Source organism: Limanda limanda, chromosome 7, assembly GCF_963576545.1.
Source record: "Limanda limanda chromosome 7, fLimLim1.1, whole genome shotgun sequence".
NCBI lineage: Eukaryota > Metazoa > Chordata > Actinopteri > Pleuronectiformes > Pleuronectidae > Limanda > Limanda limanda.
In genome coordinates this window covers 29,350,887-29,366,087 of record NC_083642.1, presented here as the reverse complement: position 1 = coordinate 29,366,087, position 15,201 = coordinate 29,350,887, and the positions used below count along the sequence as shown (strand labels likewise).

The 15,201-nt window shown below is 41.4% G+C and overlaps 1 pseudogene; it reads right to left on the bottom strand.

The window, feature by feature from the left end:
* Positions 1-13,414: 13,414 nt before the first annotated feature.
* LOC133005108 (WD repeat-containing protein 1-like) lies at positions 13,415-14,967 on the bottom strand (annotated as a pseudogene).
* Between the last annotated feature and the right edge of the window lie 234 nt (positions 14,968-15,201).

The window sequence follows — 15,201 nt, the reverse complement described above, 5'->3', positions numbered from 1 at the left end:
GCAAGAGCAAGTCTGATATTGAGTGGACATGTTTTTATGTAGTTGACCATTTTTATCGCAATGTCAAGAAAATGTTGCTTGCAAGAGATTCTCTGTGGATTATACAGTGCGTGAAATTTACGTGTGGCGCCACTTTTAAGACTCTCGCTTTCAGTCCTGCCTTTTCCCCCAGCATCGCTCCAGTCCTGTCCCTACACACACAATACAGTTTTCCGAAGATAGTCCCTCTTCTTTTAGTTTTGTTAAAATGTCCTCACCTGTGCACGTCCGCTCCGGAGCACGGAGCAAAACATCATTACGTTTTCCGTCAAAACTTTATCTGATGAAAACAAGCAGCTGGGCAGAGTTTAAAATAACTGTGGATTAATCTAACTGTAAATCATATTTCCCTTTCTTAACTCTATCCAACAGCTGGCACTTAATGTTCTGGGCCATGTCTGTGATGCGCCGGGCAATAGTCCCGTTAGACAGCGGGACTGATTCCAGCTCATGTGCTTATAATTTATCCCCATGCATGGCCAGATTTATAGCTACAGCAGCAGGTTTAGGTAACGTTTCGTTGTAATAACTTCATGGGTCAACAAAGAAAATGGAAAAAACTGATGGAAAAAAATTTTATTGCATGGTTTTAGTCTAATTTCAACTCATATTTATGTATATATTTATACAATAAAGGGTTAAAAATTATATTTTAAATCATTTTAAAATTGTATTTGTTTTTTGGACAGCATCTCGCGAACCAAATCATTATTGCTTCCCGGTGGCTGCCTGAAGAATGTCATAAACCGCACCTCCTTAATGTCAGTTGTTGTGACATGGACCAAACTAAAAAGTCTACTACTAAAAAAAAAGTACCTACTAAAAGGTACTTTTTTTTTTTCACACTGTATTCAAGTTATATAATAACAAAAAATGTTGCACAATCAAGAGAGAGAGAGGAGTCGTATATACAGTAAGGCAGCCGGACTCTAGAATTACCACTGTATAGGCAACAGTATTGAGTCACAGGTGATAGCCACACTCTGACTAATCCCCTGATGAAGATTTTTTTTTTTTTTTACAAACATTTTTATTGATTTCACATTTGCAGTAGACAATACAATCAAAGACAGTTTCATTTCCATTTTGTATAACCCCATGCCCATCCCAGAGATCTTCAAACATTTTAACAACAGTATAATATACCAGATCGGTTTTAGATAACACGACATACAGAAATAGATAAATAAATAAATAATAAACAATAATAATAATAAAATAATAAGGTAATACAAATAAATTAAATAAAATAGATAAAGAAGGGGGTGTAATATAAGTTGTTTGCTGCCTGCGTCTGCATGCTCAACTGATCAGCCCACTATTCCTGGGTCAGGTTAAGTACTAAGAGTCATATCAAATGGGGTGGGGGTCGGCAGACTATTCAAGGTGTGAGCAAAGGATCAGGGGGACGTTTCAGTGGCAGGGAGTTTATCGACATAATCCAGAAGTGATTTCCAGTGCGAACTTCTCAGGGCGGCGTCTAAGGCTGAATTTGATTTTCTCCAGTTTCAATAGAAATAATTAATCATGTAGCCAGGATTTGCAGGAAGGTGGCTGGGAAGATTTCCATAAGAGAAGAATTTTTCTACGTGCAATCAAGGACGCAAAAGCTATAACATTTTCCAGCAGGGATGTGGTTACAAGTTCATCAGGAGGCACCCCAAAAGTAGCTATCTGTGGTGAAGGACTAACAGGTATACCTAGGATGTCAGAGATAGATTTAAAAATTGATTGCCAGTAATTTAGCAACTTGGAGCATGTCCAGAACATATGTGTCAGATTGCATGGCGTCTGAGAGCATCTGTCACAAGTTTCAGATGTCTTGTCTGGGTAAAGTTTGAAGAGTTTGTCTTTGCTATAGTGCAGCCTAAAAAGAACTTTAAATTGGATAACAGAAAGTCTGGCACAGCTGGAAGAGGAGTTAACAGCTTTCAACGCCTTTTTCCAAAGAGCATCGGAAATGCTTATCTGGAGTTCAGTTTCCAAGCCGGTCCTGCTTTTATTCACAGATGAATCGTTTGTTGGTGATAAGAGATTATAGAGATATGAGACATGGCCCTTAGGCAACAACTTAGCCTGGAGTACCAGATCCATGCCGCTGAGGGGTGGGGCTTGTGGAAACTGAAAAGAGTAGGTTCGAGCAAAATCGCGAAGTTAGAAGAAGCCAAAGAAGTCTGTATTACCTAGTCCAAAGGTTGAACATAGTTGATTAAAACTGTCAAAAAGTCCGTTCGTGTACAAGTCTCCCAGGCATCTCAGGCCTTTATTTTCTAGAGTTGCAAAGCGTGAGTCAATTGGATGTGCAATTTCTGAGAGAGAGGGGGAGGGTACTACATACTAGTGCTTGAAGGGATGTGGAACATGAGCTCTCTTCCAATTGGCACAAGCCCTGTTGAGGAGTGGTGAACCAAAGTAAAATCTTTAGTGCGTTAGCCGGCCAATAGTACCCAAGGAGATTGGGCAGTCCTAGGCCACCCTCTGATCTGCTCCTCTGGAGCAAGGATTTATTGGCTCTGGCTCGTTTACCTGCCCAAATGAACGTGGATATGATGCTATTGATACAGTTAAAAAATGAACAGGGGAGGTAGATTGCTAAGCATTGAAAAAGGTAAAGGTACCTTGGTAAGATATTAATTTTTACCGTTTGCACTCTACCTGCTAGAGACAGCTGCAAACGGCTCCATTTCTGAAGATCCTGTTTGACTGCATCAGTCAGTACCGAAAAGTTTTGTTCTTTCAGCGTGCGCATTGATCGTGTGATCATTATTCCTTGATATTTTATGCCAACCACAGCAGTCTTAAATGGTATGAGATGAGTTGGAATTTCTGTAGCTAGTTGGTTTATTGGGAACCACTCACTCTTGGAGATGTTGAGTTTATATCCGGAGAATATGCTAAAAGAGTCCAGGATTGAGAGAATAGATCAGCATACAATGAGACCCGATGTTCCTCTCCATGTCTCCTTATTCCTTTCAATCCCCCTTCTGATTTCAATGCTATGGACAGCGGCTCAATGGCAAGCGCGAACAGCAGTGGAGAGAGGGGGCACCCTTGACGTGTGCCAAGAAAGAGGGGGAAAGGATTGGAGCGCTGTGTGTTCGTGCATACTAATGCCTGAGGAGATGAGTACAGTAATTTGATCCAGGACACAAAACGTGAGCTAAACCCGCTGCAAGGAAGAGAAAAGGTAAGGCCATTCTACTCTATCGAAGGCCTTCTTGGCATCAAGTGAAATAACCATCTCCGGATCTGTAGAGGAGGATGGAGTATGAATGATGCCGAGAAGTCTCCTGACATTAGAAAAGGAGTGCCCCCCGCTGATGAACCCCGTCTGGTCAAACGGCGTGCTAACATTTTCGCCTATATGATGCGCAGTTTAGAGGGTCCTTGTCTTTTTTATAAATGAGTGAAATGGAAGCTTGCGTTAGGGTTGTTTGCAGAGAGCCCTGGCTGTATGAGTAGTTAAACATCTCCAAAAGTACAGGGGCTATCTGGTTAGAAAGCCGTTTATAAAACTCAACGGGATATCCGTCAGGGCCCGGTGATTTGCCACTATTCATTGATCTTATTGCTTCTTTGATCTCCGAGAATGTTAAAGGAGCGTCTAGTGCCTGATTATCATTAGGCGAGACTTTTGGTACATCTAGATTTTGAAAGAAAGCGTCCATATGGGTTTCATCATCGGGGGATTCAGATTTATACAGTTGTTGATAGAATAAACTGAATGCCTGATTCATCTCTTATCTGGATGATTTGGTTGGATTCTTGTTTGGCCTTTAGCTGGTGAGCAAGGAGACGCCCAGCCTTGTTGCCGTGTTAATATATTGATCCATAGGAACGGAGAAGTAGTCGTTCAGCTTCTGTTGTAAGGAGCAAGTCAAGTTCTGTCTTAAAGGGACTCTTACCTTTGTTGCATTTGAGAATTACAGCACATTCAAATCATCCCGCCTTCCTCCAATGCCCCACCCCCTCGTTCCCATCCGCGGTGTTTTTTCTTTTGTTTTTCCCCCTGGGAGCGGCTGTTTCAGTACGCCGTGGACCACTTTGGTCTGCCATCGTCAGTCGCTACGGTCGATTCGGTCGCTACTCGCTACTGTCTGCCGTGGAATCAAAACAAACCCTATAGTTGAGGACGCGCCTTGATGACGCGGGCCCGAATGCGCCAGAAGAAGCAGACGGGCTTCCTGTCTGTTTCCATGCAGCAAACAGACAGGTCTGTCGGCCAATAAGGTCCTTCGGTCCGAAGAATTTTATTGGTTGAAGTTTTCACTAAATATTACGAGAGTGAAATAATTGTTTGCTTTAACTCCTGGTGGGTCTGTCTTGCATTTTAGAGTGTCATTACCTTATTAATACCAATTTAACCTTATCCACAAAAAGTGTAAAAATGCAACAAAGGTAAGAGTCCCTTTAAATCCAAGTCTTTCTTTATATATGTCCGGAGTATTTGTTACTGCTAACGATCTATCCAGATCTGTGATTAATCTTTCTAGTTCTTCCTTACGCATTCTGCGTTGTTTATTTGCATAGGAAACATATGAAATTATCTTGCCTCTAAGAAAAGCCTTCAAGGTGTCCCATAGCAATGACGGGGAGGTTTCCTCATTTTTGTTAGTGTCGCAGAAGACTGAGATTGAGTCAGAAATATGGTTACAAAATGTTTCTTCCCTTAGTAAAAGAGGGTCAAGACGCCAGGATCAAAAATGTTTGGGTTTTAGGTCGAAACAGAGATCTAGTACTAAGGCTGAGTGATCTGAAACCGTTATGGGTAAGTATTGTACATGAAGAAGAGAAGAGATAAGAGTTTTATCCACTAGGAAGTAATCTATACGGGAGAAAGAACGATGGGCATGCGAGAAAAAGGAATATTGACGAGAAGATGGGTTCGTAAATCTCAAGGGATCGACGTAGCCATACTGGTCCATGATGGCGGACAGGGTTTGTGACATCATTAATGGCGGAATAGTTCTGTGGCTCGATCTGTCAAGAACTGGGTCGATAACACAATTCAAATCCCCTCCAAAAATCAAAGTATGAGAGTCCAGATAAGAAATTAGAGAAAATACTGAATTGAAGAAGCTTTGGTCATCCCAATTAGGGGTGTAGATTGATGCAAAGATTACAGGCTTTTGGTACAACATACCAGAGATAATTGTATAACGTCCTTCTGGATCTGTGATAATATTACTGGAGGTAAATTGAAGATTTTTTCTGATTAGTATGGCTTTCCCTCTTGTCTTGCAGTTAAATTGAGAGTGAAAGATTTGTCCTATACATGGTCGGTTAAACTTTCTTTGGTCAGTTTTTAGCAGGTGCGTCTCTTGAAGTAGAATCACATCAGTATTCAGATTTTTGATATATGTCTTTATCTTAGTCCGTTTTAATGCGGCATTCAAGCCCCCCGTGTTTAAAGAGGTGAACCTTACCACTTGCCCACCGATGGTCCCTCCATCTAGTGAGCCAGTCATATTACAATAAAGGAAGAGAAGGTATCAGGTCAATTCTAAGACGCAGACAGCAAGAGATGAGTGAAATAATAATAAGCCTTTTTTGGCAACAATGGTTAAAATCTTTACATTTTCATCGCAGATAGGCCCAAGGGGCGCAAATGCGCTGGAAACAGTGAGATAAGCCTTTTTTTGCAACAATGGGTAAAATCTTGACTTTTTCAAGATTTTGTGAGAGATCAGCCCAAATGTCACAAAACCGCTGGAAATTAAGAGATAAGCCTTTTTTGGCAACAATGGTTTATATCCTGACTTTTTCATCACAGATCAGCCCAAATGTCACAAAAGAGCTGGAAACAGGGAGATAAGCCTTTTTTGGCAACAATGGTTAAAATCTTGACTTTTTCATCACAGATCAGCCCAAATGTCACAAAAGAGCTGGAAACGGGGGGATAAGCCTTTTTTGGCAGCTATGGTTATAATCTTGACTTTTTCATCACAGATCAGCCCAAATGTCAGAAAAGCGCTGGAAACGGGGAGATAAGCCTTTTTTGGCAACAATGGTTAAAATCTTGACTTTTTCATCACAGATCAGGCCAAACGTCACAAAAGAGCTGGAAACGGGGGGATAAGCCTTTTTTGGCAGCAATGGTTAAAATCTTTACTTTTTCATCACAGATCAGCCCAAATGTCACAAAAGCGCTGGAAGCCTTTTTTTGCAACAATGGTTAAATTCACATCAAAAGCGCAATGAATGGTCTCTCTTTCATATTTGCTCAAAGTGCTCAAAACTGCTGTAAACTGTGAGATAAGCCTCATTTTGCAACAATGTTTATGGTTTGGAGGTTTCATGGACTAAAGCTGAAAATCAGTGCTGTTTGGCTGCCATAATGGAAATAGGGTCACTCATCACCTTATTTTCTCAAAACGTCTTCAGTTTATTTACATGATACCTAACATGCAGACAGTAGATGTTTCCACTAAAAAAGGATGAGTTGAAATCTTTGTTTTAACATTTACGGAATTCTTTAAAACAAAGTTTTGAAGTCCCTAATAAAAAAGGGGCAACTAACCGGTTTCTCTTCTTCTGATGTTCAAAGTGCTGAAAAAGCACTGAAAACGGTGAGATAAGTCTTTTTTTGCAACAATGGTGAAAATCTTTCCTTTTTCATCAAAGATCAGCCCAAATGTCACAAAACAGCTGGAAACGGGGAGATAAGCCTTTTTTGGCAACAATGGTTAAAATCTTTACTTTTTCATCACAGAAAGGCCCAAGGGGCACCAAAGCGCTGTAAACGGGGAGATAAGCCTTTTTTGGCTTCTTTGGTTAAAATCTTGACTTTTTCATCACAGATCGGCCCAAGGGGCACCACAGCGCTGTAAACGGGGAGATAAGCCTTGTTTTGCAACAATGGTTAAAATCTTGACTTTTTCATTAGAGATAGGCCAAATGTCAGAAAAGAGCTGAAAACTGTGAGATAAGCAATGGTTAAAATCTTGACTTTTTCATCACAGATCAGCCCAAATGTCAGAAAAGAGCTGGAAACGGGGAGATAAGCCTTTTTTGGCAACAATGTTAAAAATCTTGACTTTTTCATCACAGATTAGCCAAAATGTCAGAAAAGAGCTGGAAACGGGGAGATAAGCCTTTCTTGGCAACAATGGTTAAAATCTTGACTTTTTCATCTCACATCAGCCCAAATGTTACAAAAGTGCTGGAAACGGGGAGATAAGCCTTTTTTGGAAGCAATGGTTAAAAACTTGACTTTTTCATCACAGATCAGCCCAAATGTCAGAAAAGAGCTGAAAACTGTGAGATAAGCCTTTTTTGGCAACAATGGTTAAAATTTTGACTTTTTCATCAAACATCAGCCCAAATGTCATAAAACAGCTGAAAACGGGTTAATAAGCCTTTTTTGGCAGCAATGGTTAAAATCTTGACTTTTTCATCACAGATCAGCCCAAATGTCACTAAACAGCTGGAAACGGGGAGATAAGCCTTTTTTTGGAAGCAATGGTTCACATTTTGACTTTTTCATCACATATCAGCTCCAGTGTCAGAAAAGCGCTGGAAACAGGGAGATAAGCCTTTTTTTGGAAGAAATGGTTAAATTCTTGAATTTTTCATCACACATCATCCCAAATGTCACTAAACAGCTGGAAACGGGGAGATAAGCCTTTTTTGGAAGCAATGGTTAACATTTTGACTTTTTCATCACATATCAGCTCCAGTGTCAGAAAAGCGCTGGAAACAGGGAGATAAGCCTTTTTTTGGAAAAAAATGGTTAAATTCTTGAATTTTTCATCACACATCATCCCAAATGTCACTAAACAGCTGGAAACGGGGAAATAAGCCTTTTTTGGAAGCAATGGTTAACATTTCTGACTTTATCATCACATATCAGCTCAAGTGTCAGAAAAGCGCCGGAAACAGGGAGATAAGCCTTTTTTTGGAAGAAATGGTTAAATTCTTGAATTTTTCATCACACATCATCCCAAATGTTACTAAACAGCTGGAAACGTGGAGATAAGCCTTTTTTGGAAGCAATGGTTAACATTTTGACTTTTTCATCACATATCAGCTCCAGTGTCAGAAAAGCGCTGGAAACAGGGAGATTAGCCTTTTTTTGGAAGAAATGGTTAAATTTTTGAATTTTTCATCACACATCATCCCAAATGTCACTAAACAGCTGGAAACGGGGAGATAGGCCTTTTTTGGAAGCAATGGTTAACATTTTGACTTTTTCATCACATCACATATCTATTTTAAAATAGCTGTTATCAAACCCCTACTCAAAAAACCCACCCTAGACCCAGAGGTTTTAGCAAATTACAGGCCAATATCCAATCTCCCCTTCCTCTCTAAAATCTTAGAATCTTAGAATCTTAAAAAGTTGTAGCCAATCAGCTGTGTGAGTTTCTCCAGGAAAATAATATATATGAAGACTTTCAGTCTGGGTTTAGAACCAATCACAGCACAGAGACAGCCCTGGCAAAAGTCACTAATGACCTTCTAATAGCTTCAGATCAGGGACTTGTGTCTGTCCTTGTTCTGTTAGATCTCAGTGCAGCATTCGACACAATTGACCATCAAATTTTATTACAAAGACTAAAACAGTTAATTAACATTAAAGGAACGGCCCTAAACTGGTTTAAATCTTATTTTTCTGATCGCTCCCAATTCGTACAAATTAATGATGAGTCATCTGTGCGCACCAAAGTTAACCATGGTGTTCCACAGGGGGCTGTGCTCGGCCCAATTTTATTCTCATTATATATGCTTCCACTAGGAAACATTATCAGGACACACTCGGTAAATTTTCACTGTTATGCGGATGACACCCAGTTATATTTGTCAATAAAACCTGATCAAAGTAATCAATTAACTAAACTTCGAGCATGTCTCAAGGACATAAAAATCTGGATGACCCGCAATTTTCTCTTATAAAACTCAGATAAAACTGAGGTTATAATACTCGGCCCTAAACACCTTAGAGAAACATTATCTGATGATATAGCTGCGCTAGATGACATTGCCCTTGCTTCCAATGAAACAGTCAGGAACTTGGTAGTGATCTTCGATCCTGATTTGTCCTTTAATAGTCACTTAAAACAAATTTCTAGGACCGCCTTTTTCCACTTGCGTAATATCTCAAAAATCAGACATGTCCTTTCGCAAAAAGATGCAGAAAAATTAGTCCACGCCTTTGTTACATCGAGACTGGACTATTGTAATTCATTATTATCAGGCTCCAGCAGTAAGTCGTTAAAGACACTGCAGCTGGTCTAAAATGCCGCAGCACGTGTCCTGACAAGAACTAAGAAAAGAGAGCACATTTCCCCAGTATTAGCATCACTACACTGGCTTCCTGTCAAATCAAGAATAGAATTTAAAATTCTCCTCCTCACCTTCAAGGCCCTTAATGATATGGCACCTTTTTACCTTAAAGAGATGTTAATACCATATCAACCTACTAGAGCACTCCGATCCCAGAATTCAGGTTTACTTGTCGTCCCTAAAGTCTCTAAAAGTAGAGTAGGAGCCAGAGCTTTTAGCCGTCAAGCCCCACTCCTGTGGAATAATCTCTCACTTTCAGTTATGGAAGCAGACACGCTCTGTTCGTTTAAAAGTAGACTCAAAACCTTCCTTTTTGATAAAGCTTATAGTTAGAGCTAATTAGTGGAATTTATGACACAAGACACACGGAGCTTCTCTTTCCTGCTTCTCCTTCCTTTTCTACATCCCTAACACATGAAGGTAATTCTTATCTCATCAGTACATGTTACTAACTTGACCCCTTTCCCGGAGTTTCTGTGCCTTAGCGCCCGCGGATGCAGGGCCACTGCTGTGGCCGCACCATGGATATGATTGTGGATCGCGCGTCAGAGGTCGCAATGGTGGATCCAGTTCGGTGGATTCTGTATCGTGCCTGCTGATCGTAGTGGTAATGGAGGATCCTTTGTCTCGCTGGCATCAGCTGATGGTGGACCATTACCGAGGCGGCAGCTGATAATGGATTCTAACTGGCGGCAGTGGACAATAACTGTGGACTATAGTGGATCCCATCCTGATGCTGGATCGTGATCTTGCTGCTGACCAGAGACTATGATTGCAGCAGGACTGCTTCACTTATAGTATTGAAAAAATGTTTACCCTCATCGATGCTGCTAAAAACTTTAATCCTGATGATGTTTTCTTATCTGATGACATCTATTGCACTTCTGTCCGTCCTGGGAGAGGGATCCCTCACATGTGGCTCTCTCTGAGGTTTCTACATATTTTTACCTGTTAAAAGGGTTTTTAGTAGTTTTTCCTTACTCTTGTTGAGGGTTAAGGACAGAGGATGTCACACCATGTTAAAGCCCTATGAGACGAATTGTGATTTGTGAATGTGGGCTATACAAATAAAACTTGATTGATTGATTGATTGATTGATACATCCCTTTATTTCTCAAGATTTGTGAAACATGCTTAGGAACATTCAATGACATTTAATTGAAAGTTGTTATTATTTATTCAGCTTTACTCAGACAGAAAAAAGCCAGTATTGACTTTGAAAGGCTCTGATTTTCTATTTAACTTTGCTATGTAACCCAGTTTTGTCACAGTAGGCCACTGAAGCCATGACACGTTGTGCTTGTGAGGCGTTCAGATGCTGTCTGTTTGTCTTATTGCTGATGTTGCCGAGGAACAAAGTTTGAATCAGCTTCCTTATGGTCTGGTTGTTGTAGACAATCAGGGTGTGGTTCAGGTTTGAAAGGCTCTGGTTCTCCAGCGGGAGGTCGACCTTGTTGTCAGGTGTGGGAGGAGCGTAGACACTGTTGTTGACTCTGTTTGGGTCGGGGATGTTCTTCTCATAGTTCGGTGGAAACACCTAATAAATCTGGAAACTCCCTGAGGACAGCAGGGGACAGAATGACCGAATGAAGAGATGGATCACAGTCAACGCATTCTCAAGTGTCACTTACCATAGAGGAGCCAGATGAAGACAAAGAGGAGCAGGCTGATGATGCACACAGTCCAAAGGGTATTCCGCGGCGCTGCTAGACAGAGGAGCTTTGGCAAAGCAAACAGGCCTATCACCAGCAGGGCTGATAGCCCACACACCATCACATACACTGGGATACCTGGTGCTGCTGGACACTCAAACATGTACACTGCACCTGTTTACAAAAAGTTTTATTACAAATACGTAAGTAGAGTAGCGTCATTTATTGATTGGATATTGAAATCTAGTCACTTGATTTGACCTTAATTAATGTTTTGTATGCAAACAATGTGTCACAATATTAGAAATTTCAATCATTTGCAAAATGTTCAATCACTGAAATCATTGTCATATCATTTTAAGTGTTACTACAACATTGCCATGATGAATTAATCAAATAATGCTAACATTTTATCATGTCCAGATTTTAACGCATTTCTAGTAAATCGGCAAATGGCCTTTTTCAGTGTGGATCATAGACTATAAGGTGTGGATTTCAATAATAATTTCTATGGAGACATTTAATTTTAGAACAAGTTTGACTATAGCGGACCAGCTGAAACTAATACTAGCCAGTGACGTCACATACAGCGGAATGAGGTTAATGAAACCAGGTGTGCGACGTGAGACAAAGGCGCCGCAGAGAAACAGTTTTTCAACCGCACGCTCCTAAGTTTGTTGATTTTCGTTAATTACTGCTTGTTATTTTGCTCCTTTGGACATTATTTAATTACTATACATGAAGCTACCAGTTGACTTGAACAAGACGTCAGGCCACCTCATATACAGACATCACACAACACGCAAGCATTCATCCACCTCGTCTCTTCAAGGGGACCCGCAAGCAATTCCACTCACGGTAAGAAGACAATAAACATGTGCGTGTTGGCGTCTGACTGGCTTTAATATGAAAAGGAGGAACAGAAGCCAGAACATACACCTAACTTGCTGAAACAAACCAATCAGAGGACACTATTACGCTGCTGCTACATTAATTTTTACCTTCATGAATACCTTAACACTAAACCCCCAGGTATGTTAAATTATGGAATCAATGTACAATACTATCAGTTATCAGTCCTGAGACCTAATTGTTAATTGCAACAGTAATCACTGTATTCTGCTTTTCTCCAGTGGCTCTGTCCTTCACATCGAATAAAGAAAAATACTGAAAAATCTGGGGGCATCAAAGTCATTGTTTAACTGTAAGGGAGGCATGTGTTTCCATAGCTGTACATACTTATCTATTCAGCAGTAAAGATCCAGTGTGTAAGATTTAGGTGAAGGGGATTTACCGGCAGAAATTAAATATAAAATAATCCTAGTGATGTTTTCACTAGTGTGTTTTATCTAATTGTACAAATTGTTTTCTTTACCCTAGAACAGTGGTATTAAACGTTTTTCAGGCCAAGGCCCCCAAACTGGTGGAGAGATGGAGCAGGGACCCTCTACTATATATATTGTATAAAATTGTGTTTTATATTAAAATGGGCCTAGAGCCAACCTTGCTACCGTTCCCTGCCACAGTTTAATGTTTCTATAACTATGATGTTCTCAAAATGTTCATTTATTAACAGAAATGGCTCACTTACCTAGAGTTATCTGGGCAACTGGGAAAGCTGTTGTAATAGAAAGGAGGACAAAGAGAAGATTCATATTCCATATTTAATAACATACTTGGTATCATTCTTTGCTTATTTTTAACCTTTACATACCTGCAATAAAAACACTTGCACAGAGCAAACCACATAAATGGATCCCCAAGTCCTTTGCCATCCTGACTCAGTTATCTGGAGTAAAAGAGAAAGACCCACTTAATTAGCACAGGTAAACACCGCAAACTGATTAGTTATATAAAGACTTGTTTTTTGTGAGCTAAAATCAAGAGGTAAATGTTAGGAGGGAGAGTAGCTTACCGTCGGGCTTGTGCTCAGTCTTTGAAAACACCAGTTTGGGTTGTTAGCCAATATAACATGTCACAACTCTGAGGTGTTTCCCACAAGACACTGAAGAACTTGATTGCATCACTTCAGGATGGAACATGTAAGAACGGATTTTCCTCTGATGAGTTGATATTACATTAACATTCCAGTGCAACTGTCACAGTTGCGGCTGCTGTTGCTAGTTTTCTGAAAGGGTCAGAAGTTGGACGGGAGTATCAGCCTTAAAAATTAGATATTCAAAAAGCCTGTATATATATGACCTCCAGAAGATGTCCGGACAATTGGGTCTGGACTTTAGCTTTAATAACTATTTAATACTGTAAATACTTTACTCTTGTTTTACTTGGGATGCTTCAATAATAGTATTTGTGGCAAGAGACGTTGAGAACAAGTAGTCCCCACTTATCATTTTTATTTAAATGCACAGGAACAAAAGTAAATTCCAGTGGCTTTGCTCAGTCTTTGTCTCCTCAGTGTCTGGGTGTCTGTCTACTCTTCAGTTGTTGTCGTCTGCCACAGAAAAGACTGTGGAAACTTTCTTATCATCAATGACAGCCAGAAAGGCTCCGTCATTAGAGTCGGCCATGTCTGTGACCGTCCCTAAAACCTTGAGGGTTTTGCCATCATCCTTCAGAGTGTTGCCCTGAATGGAGTACAGGTGGATGAATTCTTCTGCTCCTTCAACTGCAGCAGTGGTGCCACCAGGATGGATATCTCCCACCTCGGGTTCATAGTCGAGCTTGTCTAATGTGAAGACTTTCTTCTTATCCTTCAGCAAGACAACCTGCTCAATGCACACAGCCAGTGAGAGCCCTCCTGACACCACTGACACACTTTTGGGCTGGAAATCCATCTTCACCACATCAGAGGAGCTTTACTCCTTCTTGTTGATGTTGGTGTAGCGCAGCGTGTCGTCCATGCTGCATGTCACCAGCTCGCCGGTATTGTTGGTCACCATCTTGCTCACCTGGTTGCTGTGGCCCCTCCCTGACATCGAGTCGTTCTCTCCAGTGTCTGCATCCCAGTAATTAATGTGTCCATCATGACTTCCCGAGTAGATGTGCGATTTCCCGTCACTTTTGTGAACTGTCAGACACTGGATGGATTTGCTGTGTCCCTTGACGGTGCATATAGGCCGGTTTGGGTTGTTCTTGTCCAGATAGTTGATGTATCCTGCCAGAGAGATGCTGAGGAGGTGGTCATTCTGCCACAGGCAGCCCCGCTGCTGGTCTGTCACATCAGTGCCCAGGTTGAAGGTGGTGACAGCCGTTCCTGCACCAACGTCCCAGAGCTTCATGGTCTTGTCCCCTAATGCAGAGATCAGTTGGGAACTGTCAGGAATCCAGCTGACAGCATAGATTCCTCCATTGTGAGCCTTCTCTCCACCCAGTGAGCCAAGAGCCTCACCAGTCTTTCCATCAAAGATGAAAATCTGGCCGTCAGCACCAGCTGTGACGAAGCGATCTCCATCCATTACGCAAACACAGTTGACAAACTGGCTGTGTTCACGTAATGTGAACTTGAACTTGAATGGAGGCCCCTCGAAGAAGAACGCACAGGTGTCGTCCCTGCCAGCGACGAGGCGGTAAGGGCGTTTCTGCCTGATGTTGACACTGTTGATTAATTGGCAGTGGCCAGAAATTTCCCCCACTGAGGAGCCAGAGCCCCAAACTTCTCTCGTCCATCCCCGACCACTGCCATCCTCTTGCTGTCCTCTGTCCATGCAATGTCCCTGACCATGCCTGAGAGGGGGGTCTACTCATACTTCAGCTGGTCCTCCTTCTGAGTGGTGTCCCAGATACATATCTTTCCAGATGCATCTCCAGAAGCAACGTAGAATCCACTGGGGGCATACTTGGCAACAGTCACTTGGTGGGAATGTTCAGTGTAAATGTCTGCGATAGCCGGGTTCTCAATGTTCCTGATGATGACACACTTCCCAATGGTATGCAGGAAGTTGTTGCCTTTGGGATTGCCGCCAATCACTTTGGCCACTCCCCTCTCCATCTGTGGGAGACTGGCGAATACATGTTTCGGTTCAGATGGCATTTTTTATTTCTAGGCTCTCGCGCTACGCGACACCTAATAAATGAACAAGTGGAGACAGTGAGCCCCCCCAGCTGTGCACTCCACGGTCACACAAACCACGGCTGCCTCCGTGTTTATCAAGTTTTCTGTAATGTAAACACACTTCTCACATGTTGTTAGATATTTTATACAGTCTATGCAGTATGGTATGCTAGCTAACTGCTAGCCACCATGCATTTCCACTGAGAGTGTGCT